Consider the following 26,470-nt stretch of genomic DNA (forward strand, 5'->3'; position numbering starts at 1 on the left):
GATGGCTTTCCAAATATTGCCATCTGGTGGAATTTCAGTTAATTGTTCCTTTGTTCTGGGGAACTCCTGGATGTGAATGAACCTTGAGGTCTTTATTAGAGGGACTCAATACCAGTGACTTTAACTTCAGTTAAGTTGCCTTAACTGAAGGTCAAATGATTGTGTTTCAAACACAAATCCAAAATTGAAAAAATGAGGCTGTCTGGGTCTTCATCTCCTTTCCAACATACCTGTCACTCTCTGTTAGTAAGTCAACTGTTAGTTGCCTTGATATTTAACAAGATCAGATAAAAATCATTTATTCACAAATAACTGGAAATGTCATGAGGTCATTTGATTTTATCTTGATATTCTCTCCCTCATCACTCACAAGATCTCTAAAATTAAACTTTATTTTTAATTTTTTTTATTTTTTACATCATTGTTCATTTTTAAACATTTGCTTCCCCCCACCCACTCAGTTGTAGTCTACATAGAGTTTCCTTCACCAATGCACCCGTGCACCATTACCTCAGTCCCCTGTGCTCCTCCCTCCCTCCCTCTAATCCCTCTTCCTCTCCTCCCCTGCAGTACGTCTCTGATTTATAATTGTCTGTTTTTGCTCTGTTGTGTTTAGTACAGTTATTATTTTTTTACACTGATGTCTTATTTGGTTCCCCTATATTCCTGCTATATGTGAAACCATCCGATATTTTTCTTTTTCCTCTAGCTTATTTCGCTGAGCATAATCCTACCATAAGACCACTACCTTTCACCATGCACAAAAATCAACTCAAAATGGATAAAAGAACTAGACATAAGACCTGAAACCTTAAAATGTATAGAAGAAGATACAGGTAAAACACTACAAGACATACATCGCAATAACATCTTTAAAGACTCATCACCCAAAGCAAAGAAAGTCAAGGCAAAGATAAACACGAGGGATTATATCAAACTGAAAATCTTCTGTACAACGAAAGAGACATTAACCAAAACAGAGAGACACCCCACTGATTGGGAAAAAAATCTTTGCACCCCAGTCAACTGATAAGGGACTGATCACAAAGATATACAAAGAACTCACAGGACTCAACAAAAACAAAATAAACAATCCAGTCAAGAAATGGGTAGAAGAATTTAAAAGACATTTCTCCAAAGAGGAAATGCAAATGGCCAACAGGCAAATGAAAAAATGTTCAACATCCCTTATCATCAGGGAAATGCAAATTAAAACCACATTGAGATACCACCTTACACCAGTGAGAATGGCACATAAAATTAAACTTTCATTGGCATGACCATTTTTGGAGAAATTGCTGGTAGCAGTTAATTAGCTCTCAGTACATGTGGGAAATGGAATATCGTTTGAAAAATGTTTTAACGGAGCATGTTTATTCCGGTGTTCACTTGTTCACTCTAATTGGTAAGAGAGTTTAGAAAATAGATTTGTTTCAAAGGCATTAATAACACTCATTCCATTTAAACTGAAAAAAAGGAGATGACACAATTTATATTTAAATCTTACCTTGAGCATCCAGGCTCTCTCCCTGGCTGTCGAGATGAACGGTTCCTCTGAGAAATGGGACACTATGAAGGTAAAAATAAAAAAAAAAACAAAAAACAAAAAACACAGATTGAACATTTAGTATGATGAAAACCTAGGAGCAAAGAGTTATAATTTAGTTCATTGGGGAATGAAAAGGAAATTAAAGAAAACATACATTAAAAAATCCAAATTCAGTAATTTTTACCTCCTGAGAGAGATTAAGTCAGCAAAATAGCAATGCAATAGGATTCTCAATCTATGTTATTAGATCAGTTCTTAGGTTGATTAATTTTAGTTGTGAAAATTTAATATAATGTCAATTCTATGAAAAGATTTTGTTTACCTTTTTCTCTGATAATCTGATGTCATGGGACTCACTAGCTACCAGATAACCTCAAGAAGCTGCATCTCTAGTGATATATCAAATGCCAAATCAAAATACTGTTTTCCCTAAACTTAGGGTAATTTGTAGATTTTGTATCTAATACCAATAGAGGCACATTCATCTAGTCAAATCATTTTTTTAATTTTCAAAGGATTAAGCATTGCAAATAATGCCTGGATCAAACTTCAAAATATATATACCAACAAGTAGTAATTTACTTTCTTTGTATGAATTCCAAGCTATTTCTCTTCAAAACTTGGTCTGCCTAAATGATAAAACAAGACATTAAACTGGTAAAGGGCAGATCTAATTATAAAAGCGAAGAAATGTGTCTGAGCTACAGGTTTTGAGGGTTCAATGTTGGGAGGATGGTGGTTACCTGCTTGTGGTATAGCCAGATGCTGCTAAAAAGAAGCTGAGATGCATGTGTATGTATGCCTTAACCATCTTCCACCACCGCTAAGAACCAACTTAGAAATGTCCCGTCACCATCTTCCCACAGAAACCCTCACCCTGCTCATTGCTCTTTGGTGTCCCCTATATACGGCTATTTCAGAAATGCCTTTGGTGCTTATTTAGTTTAAAATCAGTTGCATGAAAATAAAATATTTGTGGTAATTTAATATGATGTGATCTTAACAGATGTTGTTGGAGATTTTTTTAAGGGAAGAGGGAGGTTTTTAAACTTTTTTTTTTTTTTTTTTGTAAAGGAAAGAAGACATAGTAAAGAAAAAAATGTAAAGAACAAAATGGTAAGTGTTGAGAAAATAAAAGTAAAGGTGAAAGTTAAATTTTCAATGTTACACTGTTGAATAAGAGAGCTCAAAAATAATTCATACCATTTAAAATCAGAATATTTAACATGGATGATTTTAAGACTGAATCTTACTCAGGTAAACTAACTACACTTTTGTTTCCTTTAGATAAAACAGATTGAATTTATTGACATATTTTATATGAGAATTTCATAGCATTACATCTTTCCACAATTTATGATAGTCAGTAAAACTAAAATCAGATTTAAAAAATTCTATCCCCATCCACCTCAGTGTCTTTACCTATGACATTCAGTCTTCCAAAGGTTTTAACTGAAACAATATAAAATTTTCATGTGTCCTTCTTCTTAAATTAATATGTAGTAGCTGTGTTAATAGGCAAATTTTTGGCCACCAAGTTAGAAAGCAAGAGCATACGGTTTATAGTTCATCTATAAACCAGATAAATGGCCTTTAGAAAATTCAGGGTTGCCTGTGTACAATTGCCCTTTTTCTGGCAACACCCCATTCCTAAGTTATCAACAGCTGCACTGGATCAGTTTAGAGACGAATGAGATAATTTATTGAGTATCCTGTGCACCAGTTATTTCACATATATTACCTAATTTAATTCTCAAAAGTCATCCTATTAAAAATGAAGAAACTGAGGTTCAGAGCAATAGAACAATTGCTCAATATAATGCAACTAGAAAAGCTACGGATTTCAATGGAGTTTGAGATTTTAGTATCTGCTCTCTCCTCCACAACAGGTTCCTCAAAAGCCAGGCCTCTGACACAGATTTGAAATACCTGAAGAGCTTTTGCCCTGTTCCTGGCACATAGTAGGTGCTCAATAAGACACAGTCTTGTGAGGATGGATGTCTAGGGGTGACAGTGGAGGCAAATTTTTTTTGCGGTGTTTGGCCAGAGTAGATAAGTTATTGTCTATGATAGTCTACTTCATATTAAAATTATCTCAATATGATGTAAATACAAAACACAAATATAAAACTATGAAATTTTTAGGAGAAAATCTTTGTGAACCAGGGGTTGGCAAATACTCAGATTTGACAAACAAAACACAACACAGAAATGGAAAATTGATGACTTGATCATCATCAAAATTTAAAACTTGCCCGTGTGAAGTAAATGTAAATATAAAATATAAACTAGGATAAAGTCGTTGTAAACCATATATCTGACAGAACACTTGCATATGGGATATATAAATAGGTCTCAAAATTCAAGTTAAGGATCTCCCCAGTGGTGCAGTGGTTGAGTGCTGGTCTGCGAAGCTGCCCGCAGCTTCTGCAGCGCCGGTTCGAACCTGGCCACCAGCGAGGGTCCCACATGGCGAGCAGACCTCTCCTGCCGCCAGCTGCTCCCCTCAGCAGTGTACTTTGTCAGTCCGCCTGCTCTGCTCCCCTCTCTGGCTCTGGTGAATTCTCTCACCCTCGTGGGGTCTGACTGTACCCATTGCTTGTATAAATAAATAAATAAATCTTAAAAAAAAAAATCTGCCACATGTTTTCCAGAATAGCTGAACCATTTTACATTCTTATAAGCAATACATGAGAAATCTAGTTTCTTAACAACCTCATCATTTCATATCACTATTTTTTTTTTAGTCATCTGATAGGTGTATAGTGAGATGCCACTGTGGTTTTTAATTTTCATTTACCTGATGGTTAATGATGTTTTCATTTACCTGATGGTTAATTGCTAACTGTATACCCTCTTCAGTTCTTTCCATGTCCTTTATCCATTGCCAGATGAATTTTTTTAACTTGAATTTTCTTCCTTTCTTTTTTTTTTAAAGATTTATTTATTTATTTATTTATTTATTGATACAAGATCAGGCAGACAACTGAAATACACTGCTGAGGGAGCACTGGGTGCGACAGGAGAGATCTGCTGTGCCATGTGGGAATCTCCCTGGCCGGCCGGGAATTGAACCTGTGCTGCAGAGGCTGCAGACAGCTTCACAGCTCTGCGCTCAACCCACTGCGCCACCAGGGAAGCCCAGATTTTTCTTTTTAAAATAAACTAGGAAAAAAAAAACAAAAAACCTAGATATGCAGATAGCACATAACCCACTAATTCTATTCCTAGGCATTTTTCCAGGGAAATATAAACTTAGGTTTATAGTGGTTTTATTCACCAAACTAGAGATACACTAAATGTCCTCCAACAGGTGAGTGGTTACACTGTGATACATCCATAGGACATCCATACAACAAATATCACTCAGTAATACAAAAGAACTAACTATTGGTAACATGGAAGAACCTATATCAATTGCCAGAGATTTATGCTGAATAAAAAAAGATAATGTCAGCCCTCCCTGGTGGCACAAAGGGTTAAGAGACAACCTGTGAAGCAATCTACAGCCACTGCAGCATGAGTTCGATCTCTGGCCAAGGAGATACCCACATGGTGCAGCAGACCTCTCCTGTCCTGCCCACTGCTCCCTTCAGCAGTGTGTTTCAGTCAGTCTGCCTGTTCTGTTCCCCACTCTGTCTCCGGTGAATCCTCTCACCCCCATTCCTCTGGCCTGTGCCCCAGTTCTTGTATGCATAAATAAATAAATCTTTTTTAAAAAGACATTGTCATAAGTTTATATACTGTATGATTCCATTTATTTAAAATACTTGAAATGGGAAAACTATAGACATGGAGCACAGAACAGTGGTCGCTATGGGTTAGAGAGTGGGTGAGGGCTGGAGGGAGTGTGGATGGAAATGTTCTGGACCTTCAACTTGCATCAGTGTCAATTTCTTGGTTGTGACATTGTACTATAGATTTGCAAGATGTTACATGGTTGAGGAGGACACTGAGCAAAAAGAATACAGGGTCTCTTTGTACAGTTCCTCACAACTATATTATTTCAATTATTTCAAAATCAAAAGTTTAATTAAAAAAATCAACAGATTGGGTAAAAACTAGAACTGAGGATTACCTCCCTTTTTTATTTTCTTCCCTTTTCAGAAAGGAAAAAAAAGCTCTTGAGGCGGCAAGCAAGATGGGTTGGGAATTTGCTCCTCTTTGCTGGGATCCAAGAAAAAGATCTCACCCATGAGTCTGGCATTCAGAAACCACAGCCAACATTCTGCTGTCCAATTTTGGCTTACCTTGGAATTGTCTCTGCTACTAACCCCTCTCCCACATGAACCTCCCCAGCCCTTCATTAAAATTCAAAATATTGAAAAAAAAATCAAAATATTGATACAAATACAAACTCAAAATCACAAATGACTTCTAAATAGCAGTATGAGGCACTGTGCATTTTAGAAATGAGCTCTCATACCTTAGAGTTCATACTGCCTAAGGATTTCCATCTTCCCCATCTTCTTTGCACAGGAATAAAATTCCATCTTTAGAAGTCTTTGTGGATAATATACTGAATAAGGGCATAACCTTCATCACCCACACGCAGAGGAGACTGGAGTTATAGGAAAGTCCCTGTGGATGTTCATACTTCTCATTTTGAGAACCAGCTAGCCCCTCAGAAATGAGCTGCTATAGAGCTACCAGTTGCTTGTTGGTTTTATTTTAAATGAAAAGACCAAATATCTTTGTTAGGATAAGAGTCATGACATGGCCAAGCTTTTTTAACAAAGCACTTGCTCAATTTTAGAAATTCAAAATACTTGAAATGAGCAAACTATAACTTTCCACAAAATGGACACAAGTCCATTTTCCCTCATCCTCTACAAATTCAAATCATCTTTCTTTTGACCAACCTGGAATTCTAGCATGCCCTGTGCATGGCATATGACGCCTGTCCCAGCTCAGGAGTGCCCATGAAAAGTCCGTTTCCACGTCTGACCATAAAACTACAGACACCGAAGAGATAATTAGAATGAAAGAAGGATTGTAAAAATATTTCCAGTCAAGCCATGCCATCAAAAGAAGTATGGTCTCTTTTCCTTCAGTGCTAATCTAGCCAATCAGGCTGCCAACAGACACAAGGTTGAAGCTTACTCCTCACTAAGAGACAGGAATTACTGCAGTGGCTACTGCTTGCTTTCCTAAGCGAACACCACTAGACTGGAACCCTGGTTTTCCTCTCAGGGGTTGACTAAAGCTGTCTCAGGATCTTTAGAAGGAGCTGTCTCCTCAATGCAGACTCCCTTTGTGCTTTATGATCTTAAATTACTCCAGTTGTATGTCACATTCTTTACAACAGGAGGGCCACAGCTTTCTAGGAATAAAGCAGCTTGTAAGCATTAACTGAAGGTCACAGGTTATTAATCCTCAGGCTAATGTTACTGGGCATCAGCTTTTCAGAGAGGCCTGCCTCCACCAAGCTAGCCCTTTATCAATTAGTGGCCTCAGGCGGGCCTCAGGGCCTTCCCAGGGGCAGGAGAGGGAGGCCAAGAGCCTGCCCATTTAACTCCCCCAGGGGACTAGGGGCTGGACTGCCAGGAAGCACAGAGCTTGAGCGCACACCAGGGAAACCAAAAACCAAATGAGATTATGTGGCAAGTGAAGGAGGTCCAGTTACACTGAATCTTGGGCACTGTGTAGGGTGCGACGCATTCCTCCCCTGAAGCCAGGCAAACTACCAGATGCCCCCTGTTGTATATTTAAGGGCTTTGGAAAAATTATAGCTGGTTGCAAAAGGGATTTTGGAGGTATATATTAAGAATGATAATGATGTTAAAAACTTCTTATGGTCAAGTGATTTGGGCTTCTATAAAAATAAAAGCTAACCCTCAGAAACTGTCTGAAGTGATGGCTATAATAAAATAGACATTCAGTTTTTTTCAGTCAAGCCGAGCCTCACACCCTCTTCTTAGAATTCTCCTTTATCCATCTGCTACTTCCCATGTGAACCATAATTTTTAAAAATGTTAAGACTGCCCTCTCTGTTCAAAAATAGATCATTCATAGTGCTAAACATACAGAGTCAAATTCTAAAAAGACCAGACAAACTACATTTAAGAGGAACCACAGGCATTATAATTCTGTGAAATGTTTTTTGATCATTATTTTCACTTATCCTCTTATCCATTTAAATAAGATATCCCTGGAAATGGGGTAGTTACAAGAGTGACTATTTTCCTCATACGTATGATTGATAATGGAACTACGCAGAACGTTTTTGACATGGGAAAGAACAGCATGGAACCAGATTCATTTTCAGAGTACAAGGTTCTAATTTTTGTTCAAGTCATAGCAGACACTAAAACCTTCCATGGGTCCTATCTTTATCGTCTGCATTCCTTTGACCATCCAGAGGAGGACAGAGGAACACATGATCTAAATCAGACTTTGGCACAGTTTTATCAGGATCCTGGGTATCAAGGGTCATTGTCACATTCGTCAAAAGGCAGGTCACTCCTGTCCAACTTTTATGTGGTGCTGGGTGGAAGTCTTTTCAAGCTTAGAGGAGTCTGTTAAATGCATTGGAAACAATTGTTGAAATATGTAGGAATGTTTACAAATCATCTGCCCACAAGTTTTCTGAGTCTGATGTGGGCCCTGGAAAGCTGACAGAACTGAAGACTCTTGGGGTGCCTGCTGTGGGGTCTGCCTTACAGAGGAGGGTTCACTTACAAGTATGGGGGCTATCGCAGCAAATAAATTCCTTGATGGGGGAAATTTCTGCTGAATTTCAATGACCTGGTAAATAATATAATGAAGCTCCAGAGCAGAAGTACCAATTATGGCATCAGGGATTAAACAACTATGTGGAGATTCATCAATCATGGGAAATAAACACAGGTGAAATCCCCAACTTGAAAATCTCTCTTCAAGTCTTTTCTTTGCATACTTTTGAAAGTTTATAGCTCCTAATTTTGCAAAATCATTTTACATATAACACCTCCCCTTGATCTTAAAATCATAATATTTTCACAATTTCCTCTAGTCCACTCTGCTTGCCTGAACTTTATGTTTTTCTTTTCCTTAGGAACTCTCATTTTGCATTGAGTTGCTGAGTCAAACTCCTGATTCAGTTTCTCAATCTCCTTCTACACTTACCTCTCTTACCCCCTGCTGACCAGGAACCTTTATGTCAGCTCACTTCCCACCCCCAAGAATTAAATGCTAAGAAATAAGATTTTGTCTGTTAAAGCTGAGTTTAGGAGAGCCACAAGTTATTTAGTATTCATTTTTCATCCCGGCTGAGCATGCAGGTTCTAAGCCAACTGGACAAAGAGGCATCTCCTATGTGGCTAAACTCTGCCCAGGGATACAAAAAGGAGGAAGGTGGGATCTGCCCACCTTTATACCTACTAGCAACACCCTAAGTCTTAGAAAGGTAAGAACTGTCCCTGATGATCTCTGGATGAGTACATGGATGAAGGGCATGAAAAGATAGGAGAAATGAGAAAAATGGTGTGTACCAAGGAAGGAATTTACCTCCTTAAGTTTGCTTTGGTCCGTCTTTGATAGCCAGGCCTGAGCTGTAAATCAGTATATTTCAATCAAATTGCCCAAGCAAATGGCCCACCGAAGTACAAGTTAAACTTCCATGTTGCACATTGTGGAAAGAGCTCTGAAGCTGAGAGGACGTGTCCCTTGCACATGTCTCACAACTCAAAGTGTGATTGCTGGACCAGCAGGTGCAGGAGCAGCAGCATCTGGAAGTTTCTAGTAAGACAGAATCTCAGGCACCACCCCAGACCTACTGAATCATAATCTGCATATTAACAAGAGTCCCGGGTGACTAATCCTATTCTTCAGATGAAGAAAATGAGACTCAGGGAGCTTGTTTGTTCACGGGATCACACAGTCCATAAATGAGAGCTGGGACCTAAACTCTGGACTTCTGATTCCAAAGTGCTTGCTTTTCCTGTGAACTCATGCTATCTTTTTTTCTTTGCTTACATATGTTATGCTTCTTTGCATATTGCTTTTAAATTCAGTTTCATACCTTTGAAGCAATAGGGTGGACATAAAGTTTTGATTTTCATAAAATTTTTACATGAAGCTTCTATTCATTCATTAATTCAATGTCCTCTGAACACATAAGAGTAACAGCTGCCACTTACATATGGTTAATATGCATTAGGTGCTGTTACTTACAGCAGCTCATTTACTCCCCAAGAGCCCTGTGAGTGGTGTTATTTATTCCTATCTTTTTTAGGACAAGGTGCAAGAACTGAGGACTGTGGTAGAGTTGGGATTTAAACTCAGGTGTTTGGATTTGGAGCTATGGTCCTTAAGCATTACCTTAGGCACCTGTTATTTCTCAGGCACTGTGTTAGGTGCTGGGGCTCACAGAGTAATGAATTGCAACACAGACAAAGGAGTTTGTAGATACATAAACTAACAACTACATCACAGGAGTGGGAATGCAATGATATACTGAGAGAGTGAGCGGAGTAAAAGTGAAAAATGTATGGCCATTTTCTCTTGATAGTATGGTCTTTTTCAAGAGTTACCTGGGACTCTTGTTAACATGCTTATTATGATTCAGTAGGTCTGGGCTGGTGCCTGAGATTCTGTCTAACTAGAAACTTATAGATGCTGCTGTTCCTGCAGCTGCTGGTCCAGCAATCATACTTTGAGCCAGGGACACATCCTCTCAGCTTCAGAGCTCTTTCTACCATGCGCAAGGAAAAAGTTTACCTTGTACTTAGGTGGGCCATTTGCTCGGCAATTTGATTGAAATATGCTGATTTAAAGCCTGGCTACCATGGGCGGACCAAAGCAAACTTAAGGAGGTAAATTCCATCCTTGGTGCATACTGTTCTTCTCATTTCTCCTATCTTTTCACACCTTTCATCCTCCAGTGGCCATGTACTCATCCAGAGGTCTGCAGGGATGGTTTTTGCTTAAGACTTAGGGTGTTGCTGCTAAGTATAAAAATTCTTTAGCAACTGTAAATTTCTATGTAAATGGAAAATACTTATCATGTCTATCATCACTACTAAATAATTGAACACATCTGAATATTAATTGACAGGTCAGGAAATAATCAAAGTAAGATCGACTAGGGAAAAGTAATAGTTGAATATTAATTAACACTAGTATTAATTAAAATGTCAGGAAATAATCAAAATAAGATTGACTCTAGGGAAAACTAATAGCTTAAACAGGAAGGGAGAGAAAGCCTTTCTGAAGGGAAGGGAGAGAAAGCCTTTCTGCAGATGTGGCCCTGAGAAAAGGGCCTCATAGAACCCTTTCAATAGGACCTTCACTGGTCCTTCTGAAGTCCATTTTGTTGCCTCTTCTGTATCCGTTATCTCTGAAACCCCCAGTTGGCTACCATCTCTTTAAGGTTGGTAGTAAAGAGGAAAAGAGAAAAAACAAAACTAAACTAAAATATTTTGACCATGTATAGAACTTTTGTTATCTTTATGTTGAACTCTAGATCATAAGATTGTTGTAGGGCTATCACACTTTACAGAAATCACTTTACTGAGTATTCTTATTTCTTTCAAATTTTTGGGATAGTAGAGAAACTAGTTTTTCTGACTTCTTGCTATTTCTCTTATCAGAGGGTGATTGCTTTTTCCTCCTCAGAGAAAACAAATATATTTCCAAGCAGAAGCATGTTTAGATGATGGCCTCTCCGCCCCACCCCGACCTCCCCGCAAAAAAAAAAAAAAAAATGTCAAAGGGAAGCCAAGAGCTAAAACAATTTAAAAGTCTGCAACTACTAAGTGGTTTTAGTATGTAAAACCTCCAGGTCACATTTTTTCATCTGGAGATTAAAGGAGATGATCTCCTAGGCTGTCTGGAAATACTATAATCCTATTCATGTAGCTAACGAAGAGCACATTTTGGAGAGTTATATACTGATTTTGTGAAGTCATTTTTGTCAGGACATAATGATTGTGCAAGATCTTCAGGATACACTACAACCAAAGCTGCTTGCTCACCCTAGAGCGGGGCAGTATCACAGGGCCCTGTCCTGGAGTCCAGGGTGCCCTGCCCCATCAGGGGAAGGCATTGCTCATCACAAGCCTCTCCTTCTGTATTAATCTGGGATTAATTTGAGATTACCAGGGCTACAATTTTCCTACCTCTGGCCATAACTGTTGAAGTGGAGACTTTTTATATTTGCTAGCACATTCAAATGCAGTCTTCTAAGAGGGAACTCCCTTTGCATCAAGCTAAAAGAGGCAGATGATGTTTTAAATCTACTTTCTTTGTTTTTGCATGCTCTAGTGCCTTAGGTCAGGACTGTATCAGTGTCTTGTAATTGTGTAGCAACATGAAACCAGAGGATGTCAGCTTTCTTATCTTTGCCTATATTTGGGGGCAGCACAAAACAACTCACTGATGGGCTGTGTCAGCAGTTCTGCATTTTCCATGTCTTTCCTTATCTTAACAGGGTAAGATACGTGATCACTTGTTTCTCAGTCCAGGTCAACTGATGGAGAACTAACAACCACCTGCACAGGGCAAAGGGAGTTCAACAGGGGTTGCTGAGCCAGAAATCACACTACTTCATATTTTGAGGAGCTGCAGTGGTATTTCCACTGAGTCTTGATTAGACTTATTTGCCTTCAGTCTTGAGTCTTGTCACTACAATTGCCTGTTTCAATTTAATAATTCAATGTGCTAATAGACTATCAAAATGATATATTTTTCTTATGTTTTAAAAAAATATGGATTCTTCATTGACTTTTCTATTATATTTTATTCCAGCAAAGATGGCTACCAACTGCTTTTCTGAGTATTGCAATATCTTGGGAAAAGACAGGTAAAGGAGGCGAGAGGCCACCAGTGAATTGAGTTGTTTTGAATTGCACTTTAAGCAGAGCAGGGACAGAACTAGGTCCCTCAACAATCAGTTTAAATTGACTTATTGTTAGCATAATAATAAAAACAAGATGAAAGAAGTCCTGCCTCATTTGCTAAGATTTTAAGAGATATCACTGTTTAAATAAGGGGAGTCTAAGGTAGAGGGCCCTTTTTGTCTTAACTCATGCTTAATTTTGAAAATTTTGGTAGCTAATGCTGCTTCCTCTTTCATTCTCATTTCTCTAATTTTTCATACATATCTTTAATAAGTTTAACTCGAACCTTTAGTTTTCTAAGTCTATTGAGCCTCTATTCACGATCATTACTAACAAGTCTTTGCATATTTTTTCATATGGAGAAATCAAGGTGTAAATGTCTCTCAACCAAAGTCGTACAAAATTATTAATGGAGTCATAAACCCCCAAATTATTAACTTTTTACTTAACATCATAAAATAAGCTCCTAAAATGTGAAAAACAAACAAAAATGCACATATCTTTCAGATTCCAAGAGTAATCCTTAAAATACACCACTAAACCTCACCAGAATATTGTTAAAATGTCCCCTGGGATGAGCTACAGACTCTATGGGAAAATATGAGTCAAATGGACTTAGGCTTGACATGACAAGGTATAGAACACTCACAATTGTTCTGCCCATCCTGCATGGCTCACCTGCGTCAGATTTCTCAACAGAGTACATTAAGAAGGTGTGAAATGGCTTTCACAAACCCCACCCAAGTTTCCAGGTCTGGGCAAATTACCATGAATTGTATCATCCCAGACACTCAGATAAGCAGTTTAGGACTGAAAGACAACCTAACATAACCTTCACCAAGAGGTAAGCCTGACTAACTCAGATTCTCAATTCAACTAGAGTTGGTGACCATGGAGATGGGTAAGTACAGTGGTAGACTCCCACGGTGGGCGGGGTGGGGGGAGCAGGGGAAGAAAGTCCACACATTCTTGAACATAATTATACTCCTTGTGGGTTGTGGGGCTAATTGTGAGAGCTGTTGGTAAGCTGTACCAGGAGCGTCTCGTTCCTTTCAAATAAGGCAAACAATAGCCCTGTAGGACAGACGTTTCTTGTTTCTGTGTATAATTTGATTCCAAAGCCCTAATCAGTCTCCTGCTACTTCAAAACAGCAGCCTCCAGGGCTAAGCCTCTCTCCCTCCTTTGGATTGTCTACCCCAGCTTTCACAAAACATTCCTTTCATAATGAAAACCAAGTGGTTCCTGAATGCAGTGAGAATTCCCAATAGTTTAGGTGTTATTTAGTTTTAACATGAGTACAGAAACATCAGTGTAGAAGTTCCTGTACTCTATCAACAATTTTAAAACAAATATCTGAAAAAAAATTCCCAGGATATCCGAGGTTTGCTTCAAATCTGGATGAAAGACAGAGTGGAAGAAAGAAAAGATTTTATATAAGAAATGTGATTTATTTTAAATAAAAAAACGTGGCCTATGGTGCAATTTCAGACAAATATATTGTAACATCTGTCACAAACGGAAGTTGTTTGCAACATTCCACCATTCATCTTCACAGACATCTGACAGCATTCCCTCTCTTTTCCTGAGATACCATTATCTTGATGTCTCTCTGATGAGGCAAACTGGCCTGGTGCTCACCTCTCACACCAAGTGAAAACGAGTCTTCCCAAGGTATTGGTGCTTAAAAGACACTAGCATTTTCAGCAAAAGACTAAAGTTCTGGCAGTGAACTTGCAGAGACTATTTGCAGATAGTTTCCCTATCTGCAAAGAGAGATTGTTTCCCTCTCTCCAAACAAGTCTGTTTTCCAAAGTAAAGACTGCAACAGAAGGAAACCGTGAACAAGAGCACAGTTACCAAAAAGAGTCTTCTTGCCCACCCATTTCGCAGAAAGGAAGAAAACGTCCATCGGCATTTCTTCACCCACAAAGTACTAGTGTTGGAAAGTGTTGAATCAGTTCTAAATATTGAAGTCTTATGTGTTAAGCGCTAGACATGGAGATGTGGAGCTGGACATGAGTCCTTTATATATGCCAACTAGTTTGATTCCAGGAATTTTGTGCCAGGAAGGTCCATAAGGAATTAAAGGCAAATTGCAATGAGCCCCCTAACCTATCTGGAATGAGTAGGCCAGTGGGAATGGGGAAGGCAATGGTTAGGAGGTTAGGAAAGGCTTTCGAGAACAATGTTACTTGAAAGTCAGCCCACCATAGTGTACACGTGGTGATCTTATTAAAGTCCAGATTCTAGCAGAAAATATCTGCAGGGCAGTGAAGCCTCTGCTTTATGAGATGCTCCCAACTTAGCACAGCCAGAACCTGGAAGAATTAACACCTGAGTTAAGACAAAAGCTACTTTGAAGTAGCTAAGTGAACATACCAGACACACGACCATTTCAAGATACCAAAACAAACTAGAAGCATTATGTTGGATATGGGAAATGACAATAAACATACTAAGGCAATTTTTATGTCAAGTACTGCTGAATGTGAATACAGACAATAAGATCTTTACACAAAAGTAAAAATAGTACTTGTTATAGTACTTGCATGAATGTGGCAAGATGAGGAGAGCTTCTCATTACCATCTCCCTCATTTTCTTCAGATGTTAATGAACTTATGTTGCATTTTAGATAACAGTGAAAGAAAATGAGTTTCTCCTCCATGTGTTGGTGGGGAGAATTCTGCACTGGGGTGTCTTAACAAAGTTACCACGAAATGACCAGTTTCTTCCACTTTGGGAATATGTGACTGGATGAGAAACAAAACTAATTAATAATTGATACCAATTATGTAATAACGTGGTCATGATGGCTACATAAAAACATGTTTTCTTTTTTTAAATATTTAAATTATTTTATTGCTCTCAAAAATATGACATTGCTAGATAGCTCAAACTGTATTTTTCTTTTGTGTGTAGAAGAATTAGGGTGCAGGCCAGAGGTGTGGGGGGTGAGAGGATTCATCAGAGACAGAATGGGGAACAGAACAGGCAGATCTACTGAAATACACTATTGAGGGGCACAGCAACAGGTAAGACAGGAGAGGTCTGCTGTGCCATATGTGGGTAAGCTCTCTGGCTGGGGATCAAACTCAGGTGTACAGGTGATAGCACTGAGACTTAACCCCAAGGCCACCAGGGAGGCCCCCATAAAAAACATGTTTTCAAAGGAATAATTGAAAGAATATTTTATAGAGTTGAGTAATTTAAAATATTGATGCATGTCTTTTTAATGCATTAATAAACCTGGTGGAAAATGCAGGAGTTGTGTAGAATTTTGGCAAAAAAAAAAAAAATAAGAATAATAAACTGTGTCTTTTGACTTCACAGATCAATAGTGCCACCTAATGAGGAATTCAGGACTTGGTGTCCTGGAACAGTTCATGGTTCCCCAGCCACAAGGAGAACTTTGTGTTTCCAAGGAGCAGAAGAAAGGGTTGTGACTGACATGAACATAGAGCCACAAGCTGTCTTCAAGATTTGTGCTCTGTGGTTCCATCCAATGCATAGATGCAACCATTAAAATCATCATTACCTTTCTACCAAATTAGGAAGGCTGCAAGAAACCACATCGTACAATATTTAGTCAACTGCTAGTCCTATCAGAAGCAGATGATTAAAATGATCTAAGACCGTAAGATCTCCAATCCAATCAGCAATTCCTTCATTAAAATCCAACCTTCTACCCAAAATAATTTTCTTGACTTCTCTTAATTATCCAATGTACAATTAAAAAGAGTTCCTAAAACAGGAATTAATTGGAGTTAGTATATTTTTGTTAAAGTAGGGAATTCATAATTGTCAATTGCTTAAAGGGGGGGAAACAATCCAGAATTCCTTCTATGATACATTAAAACTTCTAGAAAACAAGCAGGCAGGCATAAAGAAGTGAGGTTTTCGAACTCCAAAGGAAAATCTATGGCACCTCCTTGATCTTTTTTTTTGAAACTTAGAATTTTATAACAGTAGTTTGGAATAGGCCACTGGCTCTAACTGTTCAGTTCTGTGCACTGTTCAGTTCTGTGCACCTAGGTGTACAGCTACATGAATGTTTGGTGGTATCATATGAATTGTCTTATGTAAGTTATAGTACATGAAATAAAGATGGACAAAAGAGATTTGCTGGTGAATTTAAGAGTCAGGAAGTATGTGTCACCTAATTTTAATATTTAAATAGGCTGTCGAGTCCATATGTGAATCTTTTTCAAAGACAAAGTTATATTTGTCTTACTGTGTTACACATGCTCATTTTATTGAGCATAAAAAATATGTCATGACTTTTCTGACAATCCAATAAAACAGTTTCAGAAATGGTCACTTAGGATATTCATTTGAGTAAAATAGAAATATAATAGTTGCATATCTTGACCAAGAAACTATTCCTTTTAAGGTGTTAAGGGTTAAGGATTATTCAACATGGTATTAAGCTTGAAGACCAATTTATGTGTGAAAAAATGATCCTTCTAATTCAGGGCTTCCCTAACTTTAATGTACATATGAGTCACCTAAGAATCTTATTAAAGTGAGATCTCTGATTGAGAAGGTCTGAGATGGAGATAAAAATTCTTCATATTAAACATTCCCAGGTGATAATGATTTTACAGGTCCTCATTTGACTAACAGGCATCATTGGAATCATCTGGACTTGAACTTCAACTGGAGATGTTCCACTGATGTTTGGTGGGTTTCTCATGTTACCCCACTTCAGTTAATAATTTACACATTGACACATCTATTCAGTTAAAAGGTTTATGTAGTTGCACTTCCAAAATTATATAGTCATATAAATGATGGCATTTCAATAAACTTTGGTTAAAAAATAAAATAATAAATGAGAAAAAATGAAATAGAAAGTCTGTGAATAAATAGGAAGTACCTTAGAATAGCTTATAAAAACAAACATTTTCTCATTGATTTTGCTTTTCTTTCCCCTCTTAATGAAGCAAATTGTACAGAAAAATTCAGGTACATGGCTTGATTTTTTTTGGTAGGTGAAGGCAGCTAAGAATTTTATTTCCAAAAATATTGTCTCAGTAGATATTTTGCAGAATTAGTCATTCTGAGTCATTTGTTATGGGATAAAAGTAGGGTTGCAAAATGTAGCAAAAACGAAAGTAAAACCCCAAACAACAGCTTCCAAAATAGGATGCCCACTAAATTTGAATTTTAGAAAAAAATTTTCTTAGTATTTCCAAGCAATAAATGTAATGTATGGGACGTATTTATACTAAAAAGATGTTTGTCTGACATGCAGTTTAACTGGTCACTGTTTTTTATCTGACAACCCTAGGTAAGACCGCACCCTCCAGTTCTAACTTACCTTGGAGTGCTGAGAGGGGAGATGCTGGGATGGAGGATTAACAGATGCTCTGACATGTTGTTTAAACATCCCAACCACACAATTGCTCTCTGGATTTGCCAGTGAAATGTTTGGTTACTACTACTGTTAATCTGTGGAAACTCCTTTTAGGAGATTTGTGCCCAAAAGACCACTCTTTAACAAAATCATAATAGAGGGCAAGCTGGCAGTGCAGCTAGTGAGAACCTCCTTTCAACTGCTTCCTGTCTGGGGAGGATCAGGTGTAACACAGAAGGAGCAAGTGAGCACAGTAGGAAGGTTTTTTTCTAACTCCTTCTCTTTTCCATCTTTGGAGGACTGGAGAAGCTCGGTGTGAAAATGGAGATAGTGATTTCTTAGAATCCTGAGAGGTTATTTTTTAATATAACACATTTTGACAAGTTGATGGGATTTAAGAATATCTTTGAAAGAGGAAGGGCAGTGTAAAGTTGCTGCAGGTACCGCGTCTTCTTGCTTATCAGCTGTTGAAAACAGGCTTTAACAGCTTTTAAAGAGGGTTATCTGGTCCTCTGATTTCAGTTTTATGTATGATATCCAATAAAAATTAAGATGCTTTAGGAAAACTAAAGGAATTGCCTATTGCCTCATTTCCTGTTGCTTTTAAAAAAAATTTATCCTACTGACTTCAAATACTCACTCCAGACATAGTGTTTATAATAAATTCTAAGTTAAGAGCAACATTTGCTAGCAAAATACTTTTAAGTGTTTTGCCCCCTTGAAGTAATTGACAATTATGAATTTCCTATTTTAGTAAAAATATACTAACTCCAATTAATTTCTGTTTTAGGAACTCCTTTTATTTGTACATTGGATAATTAAGCGATGTCAAGAAAATGGTTTTGGGTAGAAGACTGGAGGTCATTGAAGGAATTGTTGGTTGAAGAAAAACTTTGCTATATAATTAAAGCCATATGACTATATTTTTTTTAAACTTAAGACAAGTCTAATGCTAGATTAAATAAACAATTGTTTCCTATGTTCTAATCTTGCTTACTAACATAAGCATTACATTTCTCTACTTTGTGTTTTAGGAGCTACTTTGAAGAGAACCACAAGTATGTATGTATGGCATGACTGATGTTTAACAAAATATATTTAGTGAAAATGTGAAATATGACTTACGATAAAGGAGGAGAGTTAATTTCACGTGGACTGATTCTTTACCCGGTCAGTACAGGAGTTACTCCATTTAGCTTCAGTTGTCTTCCTTCCTCCTCTTCCTCCAGTTACTTCCTTGGGAGCACTCCTGAGTTCACTTACTTTGGGAGTGCGTTACCTACCTGTCCTTACTAGCAATGGTTTTAGAATAGTATTAAATACACTTACAACTTTGTGAGATTTAGTGAAAAAGGAACCCCTGGTTGTTGTTTTGTGTAGTGGGGGGCGGGGGAGAGGAGGTTAGGGGGAGATGTTGTCTCTAAATTGCAGGTACACTGATTCTGGAAGGGACAGAAGAGGATAATTCTTTTTTTTTTCCCTAACATTTTTTATTTATTTATACAAGAACTGGGGTACAGGTCGGAGACGTGGGAGGGTGTGAGAATTCACCAGAGACAGAGCGGGGAGCAGAACAGGCAGACAGACCAAAGACACTGCTGAGGAGAGCAGCGGGTGAGGCAGGAGAAGTCTGCCACGCCATGTGGGTTTCTCCCTGGCCAACCAGGAACCAACCCGGTGCTGCAGAGGCCTCTGACAGCTTCACAGCCCTGCACTCAACCCGCTGTGCCACCAAGGAGGCCCCAGAAAAGGATAAATCTTACAGTTGCTCTATTAATCAAAGTGAAACTCACTTACAAATGATCTGTAGCATTAAGAAGTCACATAAAGAGGAAGTTCTAACAGAAGACAATTGCATGACAGGAAACATTTGCAATACAAAATTTAGGCAAGTTGATATCAGTGTAGGTACTCTTCTTTCAAATATTCTTTCTGGACTTTGAATTGATAGTAATCTATCCAGACTTGGGCAGACAACAAATAATTTGAATTTCTGGATCATAATCTGGTATATTTTTAAATCTGGAAATTTCAAATTAAACTGTCCAGCATACTGTTAGTCTTTAGTGATGGAAGGGGCCTTATATATGTCTGCTTATTTCTGAAGGATTGTTGTCTTTATAAATAGCATTTTATCTTAAATCCTTTAGAAGAGTAGCACTATTTCCAAAAGCAGCAATTTCTACATTTTTTTTTTAATGAATGGAGTAACAATGAAAAAATTCTAGACCTGAATAAATCCACAAATTATGCCATCATATTCTAAAACAAATCCGTATACAAAAGCCCTCACGGGTTACAGAAAAATGAAGTTCTTCCTGCTACAGAGTGTGGTAAGTGTTCTTTCCATTTTCTAGAGTGAAAACAATGACTCCCCCCGTGCAAGCTGTAATGGTGCTGTGTGGGATTTTTTAGGTTCAGAAGTTTTACAGTTGACCATGTCACTAAAATTCACATATTACTTAGAAATGTACTGCTTTTGCAAAGTAAATACAGACAAAGGGGAAAAGGAGACTAAACTATCTTCGGTTATTAGTTGACCTACATTTGAAAACTATTTTCCCCTTCTTTAAAGGGAAAAAATTTTGAAAAAAGACCAAGGTTTTAGATAAGCAAATTCTCATTTAATTCTGAACTACACTGAATTGGAATAAATGAAAGGTCTGTCAACTTTGTAAAAATTCAGGAAATATTTTAGACTTTGGGACCCATATAGTCTTTGGTACAACTATTTTACTCTGCTGCAATAGTACAATAGTTGTTAAATAAAGCTAGAAGTAGTTAGATACAAGCAAATAAGTGTATCTATAGTCCAGTACACTTCATTTTGCATGCAGAAATTTGAATTCATATGATTTTGAAATTTTCCAAATAGTTTTCTTCTTTTGATATTTTTTAACTATTAAAACATGTACAAACTGGGCCTCCCCAGTGGCGCAGAGGTTCAGCGCTGGGTTGCGAAGCTGCCCGCAGCCTCCATAGCGCCGGTTCGATCCCCGGCTGCTGGGCGAGGGTCCCACATGATGCGCAGACCTCTCCTGCCGTGCCCGCTGCTCCCCTCAGCAGTGTAGTTCATCAGTCTGCCTGTTCTGTTCCCCGCTTTGGCTCTGGTGAATCCTCTCATCCTCCCGCGCTTCTGAGTATACCCAGTGCTTGTATAAATAAATAAATCAATCTTTAAAAAATATATATACAAACCAATCTTTGTGGATCATACACAAATAGACAGCTGATAAATAGTCACAGATTTGAACTCAACACAAGCTTAATGTCATTCTTTGAAGTTTACCAGTAGTCATTTTTGAAGCATGGAGGTTTATTGGAAGCAAATTTATTAAAATTCTAAACTATAAGGCTCTGATGTAACAAACCACAAATTTTGAGTGCTTCTCTGAAAATTTATGGTCGTACATATTTATATATTTAAGATTGTACATATTTGTAAATATATAAATCTTTATATATTTATGGTTGTACATTTGAAGCAAAAAATGTGTACAATTAACAGATTTCAAATACTATCATCAGATTTTTCTAATTCAGGAGAATAAATTTACGTTAAATATTTAGGATGGTTGCAGATGAATATGAATTGGGTTTAGATAAAGCAGAGTTGAGTTTATTCTTTTGGTCTCCAGCAGGTGAATGCTGCAGAGAGCTTCCCTTGGATGGAATGTGCTTGAAGGGAGACATGAAAGCTTTTAGTAAAGATGTCTCCCAGGGCATTTAAACTTCTGTTAGATGGTGGGACAAATGTGTAAGGGACCCTTAAAATAAGAGAGTTTATGCTTCTGTGATATGGACAAAGATTTGAAGCTTCTCACTTTGATTATCCAGATAAGAAGCTAATAATAGCTCCAATTGTTTAGGTATGTCATTCTCAAAGGTTGATTATGTTAGAATAAACATAGTGAGTATGCCGCCGCCGCATGGGAGTAGTTTCTGCTATTTTAAGGGAGGGAATCATTAGAATTGAGTTTGTCCAGCCAAAGCTGCCAGGTAAAATTATATGAAAATCTATTCAAGGAACAAGCAGTAATATATAACAGACACCAGAAAAGGGGTCTGTACCCCATGTGTCTAGCCTCCTTGGCATTGGCATTTTTGGAAGATCACTTAATTTTTGGGCTTCCTTATGCTATTTGGTATAAGAAGATACTATTTACCCAGTTATATTCAGGCCCTGCTATGTTAACAAGACCAAGGGGTTGTATAAATTTAAGGTAGTAAGACTGGGTGGGTGGTTCTCATCTGTTTTCTAAAACTTCAGAGTTTCTAAAATTGAGATGACACCCTTTTTCTCTAGTTCACCCTTTTAACCTACTTGTGATTATTACAGAGCTAGGTATATCCCATCCTATGATGAAAGGTTTCCATTAATCTGGGTCAGTACCATTTTTCTAGCCTGCATTTCAGACTTTCAGTGTCTTCCACCACTCCAAAAAGGGGCTGGAATTTCAGAAGTGCATTCCCAATACTTTTTCTAAGTTACACAAGTGAGAATGGTTGTATTTACATCATTTTGGCCTTTGGAAATACTTATTAACATTTACTTTTGGACATATCTGTCAAAGAAAACGTCTTACTTCCAAATATGCAGGCTATTTAAATGCATTTATGCTATTTTAATTGGAACAGTAGGCAGATGACAATAAAAGCTGTTTACCTATTAACCTGCCTTTTGTCCTACTCTAAAATAACTCTCAATTTAATGAGTGCCTTATGACAGCCACATAGTTGGATAAGAGCTTTTTCCATAATAATGGGTGAAGAGTGAACTATTGTGAAGTGATTCATCAATCCTTGATGTGAGGGAAGTATCATAACAGCTATGAGTTATGCTCCAAATGCTAAAATATTTTATGTAAAATTCAAAATGAGCTACCATTTTATAGCACTTCAGAAGTGCAATAGAACTTTGGCTCTAACATATCCAGAATATCTGTCTTGGACCCCCCTGGTGGCGCAAGGGGTTAAAATGAAACTTATGAAGCTACCTGCTGCCACTGCAGCACAAGTTTGATCCCCAGCCAGCCAGGGAGCTACCCACATGGCACAGCAGACCTCTCCTGACTTGCCCACTTCTCCCCTCAGCAGTGTATTTCAGTCAGTCTGCCTGTTCTATTCCCCACTCTGGTCTCTGGTGAATCTTCTCACCCCTGGCCTGTACCCCAGTTCTCGTATGCATAAATAAATAAAATCTTAAAAAAAAAGAATATCTATCTTGGTAAATAACAAAACTGAATGTACTCAGGATGCTTTGCTTACAAATGTTCTGATAACACACAACAGCATCAACAACAGAGAGACCTCCTGCTTTGTGCTAACGGCAATTGCAGACATAAAGGCCCCTAAGAGAAAACAGGATACCAAGTGGGGTAGATTAGGTGCTACCAGAGAGGTTCCCAGTTCAATAGCTGACACTATCTTGCTAGGTTCCAGGCAATATTGACCCCCTTTAAGAATCTGAGAATAGGGAAGAAAACATTAGGCTCTGGCAGCAAGTATCATGCTGACAAAGAATAATGAGGTGGCATAAAAACTGAAAGTAAAAGTAAAAAGAAAAATAGGTTTATTTAGTAAATGTATACATGTTTGAATAGGTTATCTGATTTAGGGTCATCCCTTGTGAATGGATTTTTTTTTTTTTTAAAGCAAGAAACTTTTGGTTAATGGCAAACATAAAATTTCATGTAAAATGTTAGGCGGAACCATTTCTATTTAAATAGATCCTTCAATCTACCCCTGAATGTGTGATCAAACAGCCTGTGAGATTTTTTTGGATTCAAAATTTATGTATTGCAATTTCATCCTCTCTACTTTGCATCACTGAGATAGTTCAAACCAGTTTACAGTTTTCCAAGTTTTTTTTTTTTTTATAACTCCCATCAAGAAAGTTACAAGATATTTAGTTGTCTTGATAGTCCCCCTCTAACAGGAGAGAAGCCTGTGAAGCAGGTAGAATGGGTGCTGGAAAAGGGAGTGGCTCCTACACACACACACAGATCCTGATCAGATATCCAAATTTGCTTTCAAGGGAGTGGAGTAGTACCAGTCAATAAGCTACTTGATGTAATTACTTCCTATTCCCTGACTCTGACTCTGCCTTGGAGTGCAGCCTGCTGACTCACCAGGCTGGTCTGAGTTAGTTTCTGCTGGGTTTCCTCACTGCCTGCTACACTTGACTCATCATGGAATGAAAAGTTCCTACCCATCTCCTTAGCAACCATGCAGGAACACTACACTGAGTGAACTTCGATCTTTCCAATAAGAGTCCGAATGTAGGCAGAGGAGAGTGAAAAATAGTATGGCAGGTGTCTTGGACTGTCAATCTGCCAGATTACAGTCCTCAAGCTTACGGCGTCACCTGCACCCCAGTTTCAGTCTTTTCCCCACCCACCCAAGTAGTTAAACTGGTGTCTTGTCTTGCAATGCTTGCAGCTCCTGGTCACTGAACTCTTCCTATGTCAGCGGTTCTCAAACTTTGCTACACAATGAAATCACCCGGAAATTAAAAAAACAACAACAAAAAAACCTATGCCTGGTTCTCATGTCCTTAAGATAAGGCTAGTTAGAATTTTTCAGTTTCCCAGGTAATTGTAACAGACAGTGCAGTTTGGGAATCTGCTATGAAAAACATGGCTCTTCCTATGTAAGTGAAACCTACTACTCAAGCTTACCTAATGGCCACTTGGTGGGCTCCCAAATCTTGGAGATCTACTGACACATAGCCCTTAACTGATACCTTAATTAGTTTGGCAGAAAAGAATGCTAGCAAAGAGATGGGGTTACTTCCAGAAAGGCCACTGACTACACAAGGACCATTCCCCACTTGCTAAAACTTCAGCTTATTTTAATGTCCAAGAGAAGCATCTCAACAGTTGCTATTCCTTCGGTTACCTTTTGATCTCTGTTCTGTTTCATTCCTCAATGTCTTGTTCGGCAAAGTTGTAAGCCTTGGTCCTCTCAGATTAGAAGCAGGTGCTGCGTCCAAACCTCTAACAAGACAGGACTGCACGTTTCACCTCAACTGGGACCCAACAGCCGCCTCGCAGCGGGGCCCAAGGGCAGATACTATGCTAATCAAGAAAGTTCTTCCGTCTCCGCGCGGCGGGCGGACGCGTGCAGGTTTGAATAATTAACCCTTTATTTTACGTGACTACGCTACAGTGCGTTTAGTGGCCTCCAATTGCCTAGCGAATGTGGATCACGTTCCTTTTTCTTTTTGCAAAAGGAGAGCGCGTGAGCAAGAGACGCAGAAAACTCGCAGAGAGGGGAGAGCAATGCTGACTGGTGCTGAGGTGCAGGGATGGCTAATGTTCGGAATATTAATTACCCTACGCTCTACTGACCCGGCGAGGACTCACAGAAAGGGACCGGGGTTAGGACAAAGACTTCTGATCCATCGGCTGCAGCGCCCCTTCTTCTGAGGTTGCAGCTCTGCGCTGGGAGGCCCTTGGCATGGGACTGGCAAAGTGACTCAGTGGGTAACTGAATTAATTATTTGAGCTCCTTGGGGTCTGAAAGTCTGCAACTGAGCGCTCCAGGTCCAGAGGGGAGGGTCTCTCGGTGCCCACTCTTTCTCCCCGCCTTTTATGGGATTTCTGGTCCTGGTGCAGCCCCTCTACTCGTGAACTGAAGAATTCCCTAAGAAACCAGAGTGGGGGAATCGCTGCTCTGTGCGCAAATTGCTTCCTGAAGAAGAACCACTTGGGCTCAAAATAATAACCCTCTCTCTTTCCCACACACCCCATTCCTGGGTCTCGAACCCCGGAAGCCTGAGCGGGAACCGAAGCCGATTGGGGAGTGGGGAGCAGTTCTCCGCCAGAGGGAAAGCCCCCGAAGGGCGGCAGGGTTGGGGGTACAGGGCTTGCTCCACCGCGAACTCCCGCGCGCGGCACTTCTGGCCTGCCCCGGAGCGCGCAGCCCCGACCGCGCCGCGGGTTCCCGACCCTGCGTTCCAACTCCGCGCCCCAGCCGGCTGCAGGCTCTCGCCCGCCAGGCCCCCTCCTTCACCAGCGCCGAGGGTTCCCGTCCTGGACACCCCCTGTCTTTAGCCCCCGAGCAAGTCCACTCTGCTCCTGCCAGCGTGGCAGCCCCGACTCCCTCCCCTTTCCGTGGGTGAGAGCACCGGGCCCCCAGGAGAGCGGCTGCCCGCGAGCGCCTGGCGGGTGGACACCCAGGGTCTGCTACGCACACCCCTGGATTACTTCTTGCTGGGTTGCGAGACCCCGGGTCCCGCTGGCTTCGGGACCCACAGACCGAAGTTCCCGGGAGGCGGGAGGAGACGCTCTCAGGGGCCAGCCTGAGAGGAACTGCGCCAGGGCGAGGGGTGTCGGGGTGCGCCAGGGCGGTACCGCTTTAAATGCACTTGACTCACCTGCTCCGGCGCGGGCGCCTCCTTCCCCGACTGACAGCTGGGGGCTTTGTTTTCTCCACCCCCTCGCGCGGCCACGCTCCGCCCCATCGCCGCACGTGACTCGCCGTCCGCCACCGCTGCAGCCGGCGAGTCCACGCGCCCCCGGGGCTGCGCCTCCCTTTCTCGGGAGTGCGGGCGCGAGTGGGGACCTCAGAGGGGCAGAGATCTGGGTTGGTCTGAGGTGATTCGTCTGCAAGGTGATTCAGTTTGCATGCTGATTAGGGCCTGAGGAAGCGAGGGGGAGTTGGTGGCAGGCAGTTAAATGCCAGGCGGTGAAATAAACTGGGCTGTCTGCCCCGCCTGAGACGTGCAGACAGGCGCTCA

General features: G+C 39.7%; 1 protein-coding gene across 1 annotated transcript in view; it reads right to left on the minus strand.

Moving 5' to 3' along the window:
* The window catches only part of MAPRE2 (microtubule associated protein RP/EB family member 2), a 146,779-nt gene extending 120,648 nt beyond the window's left edge, over positions 1–26,131 (minus strand). Inside the window, exons 1-2 of the mRNA XM_054694101.1 lie at positions 26,108–26,131; positions 1,508–1,569 (exon numbers count right to left, since the gene is read on the minus strand). The gene's annotated coding sequence lies outside the window, so the exon portion shown is untranslated. The remainder of the gene's footprint in view (positions 1–1,507; positions 1,570–26,107) is intronic.
* Positions 26,132–26,470: the final 339 nt, after the last annotated feature.

Source organism: Talpa occidentalis, unplaced genomic scaffold, assembly GCF_014898055.3.
Source record: "Talpa occidentalis isolate TD23 unplaced genomic scaffold, MPIMG_talOcc4v2.1 talOcc4.13, whole genome shotgun sequence".
Lineage (NCBI taxonomy): Eukaryota > Metazoa > Chordata > Mammalia > Eulipotyphla > Talpidae > Talpa > Talpa occidentalis.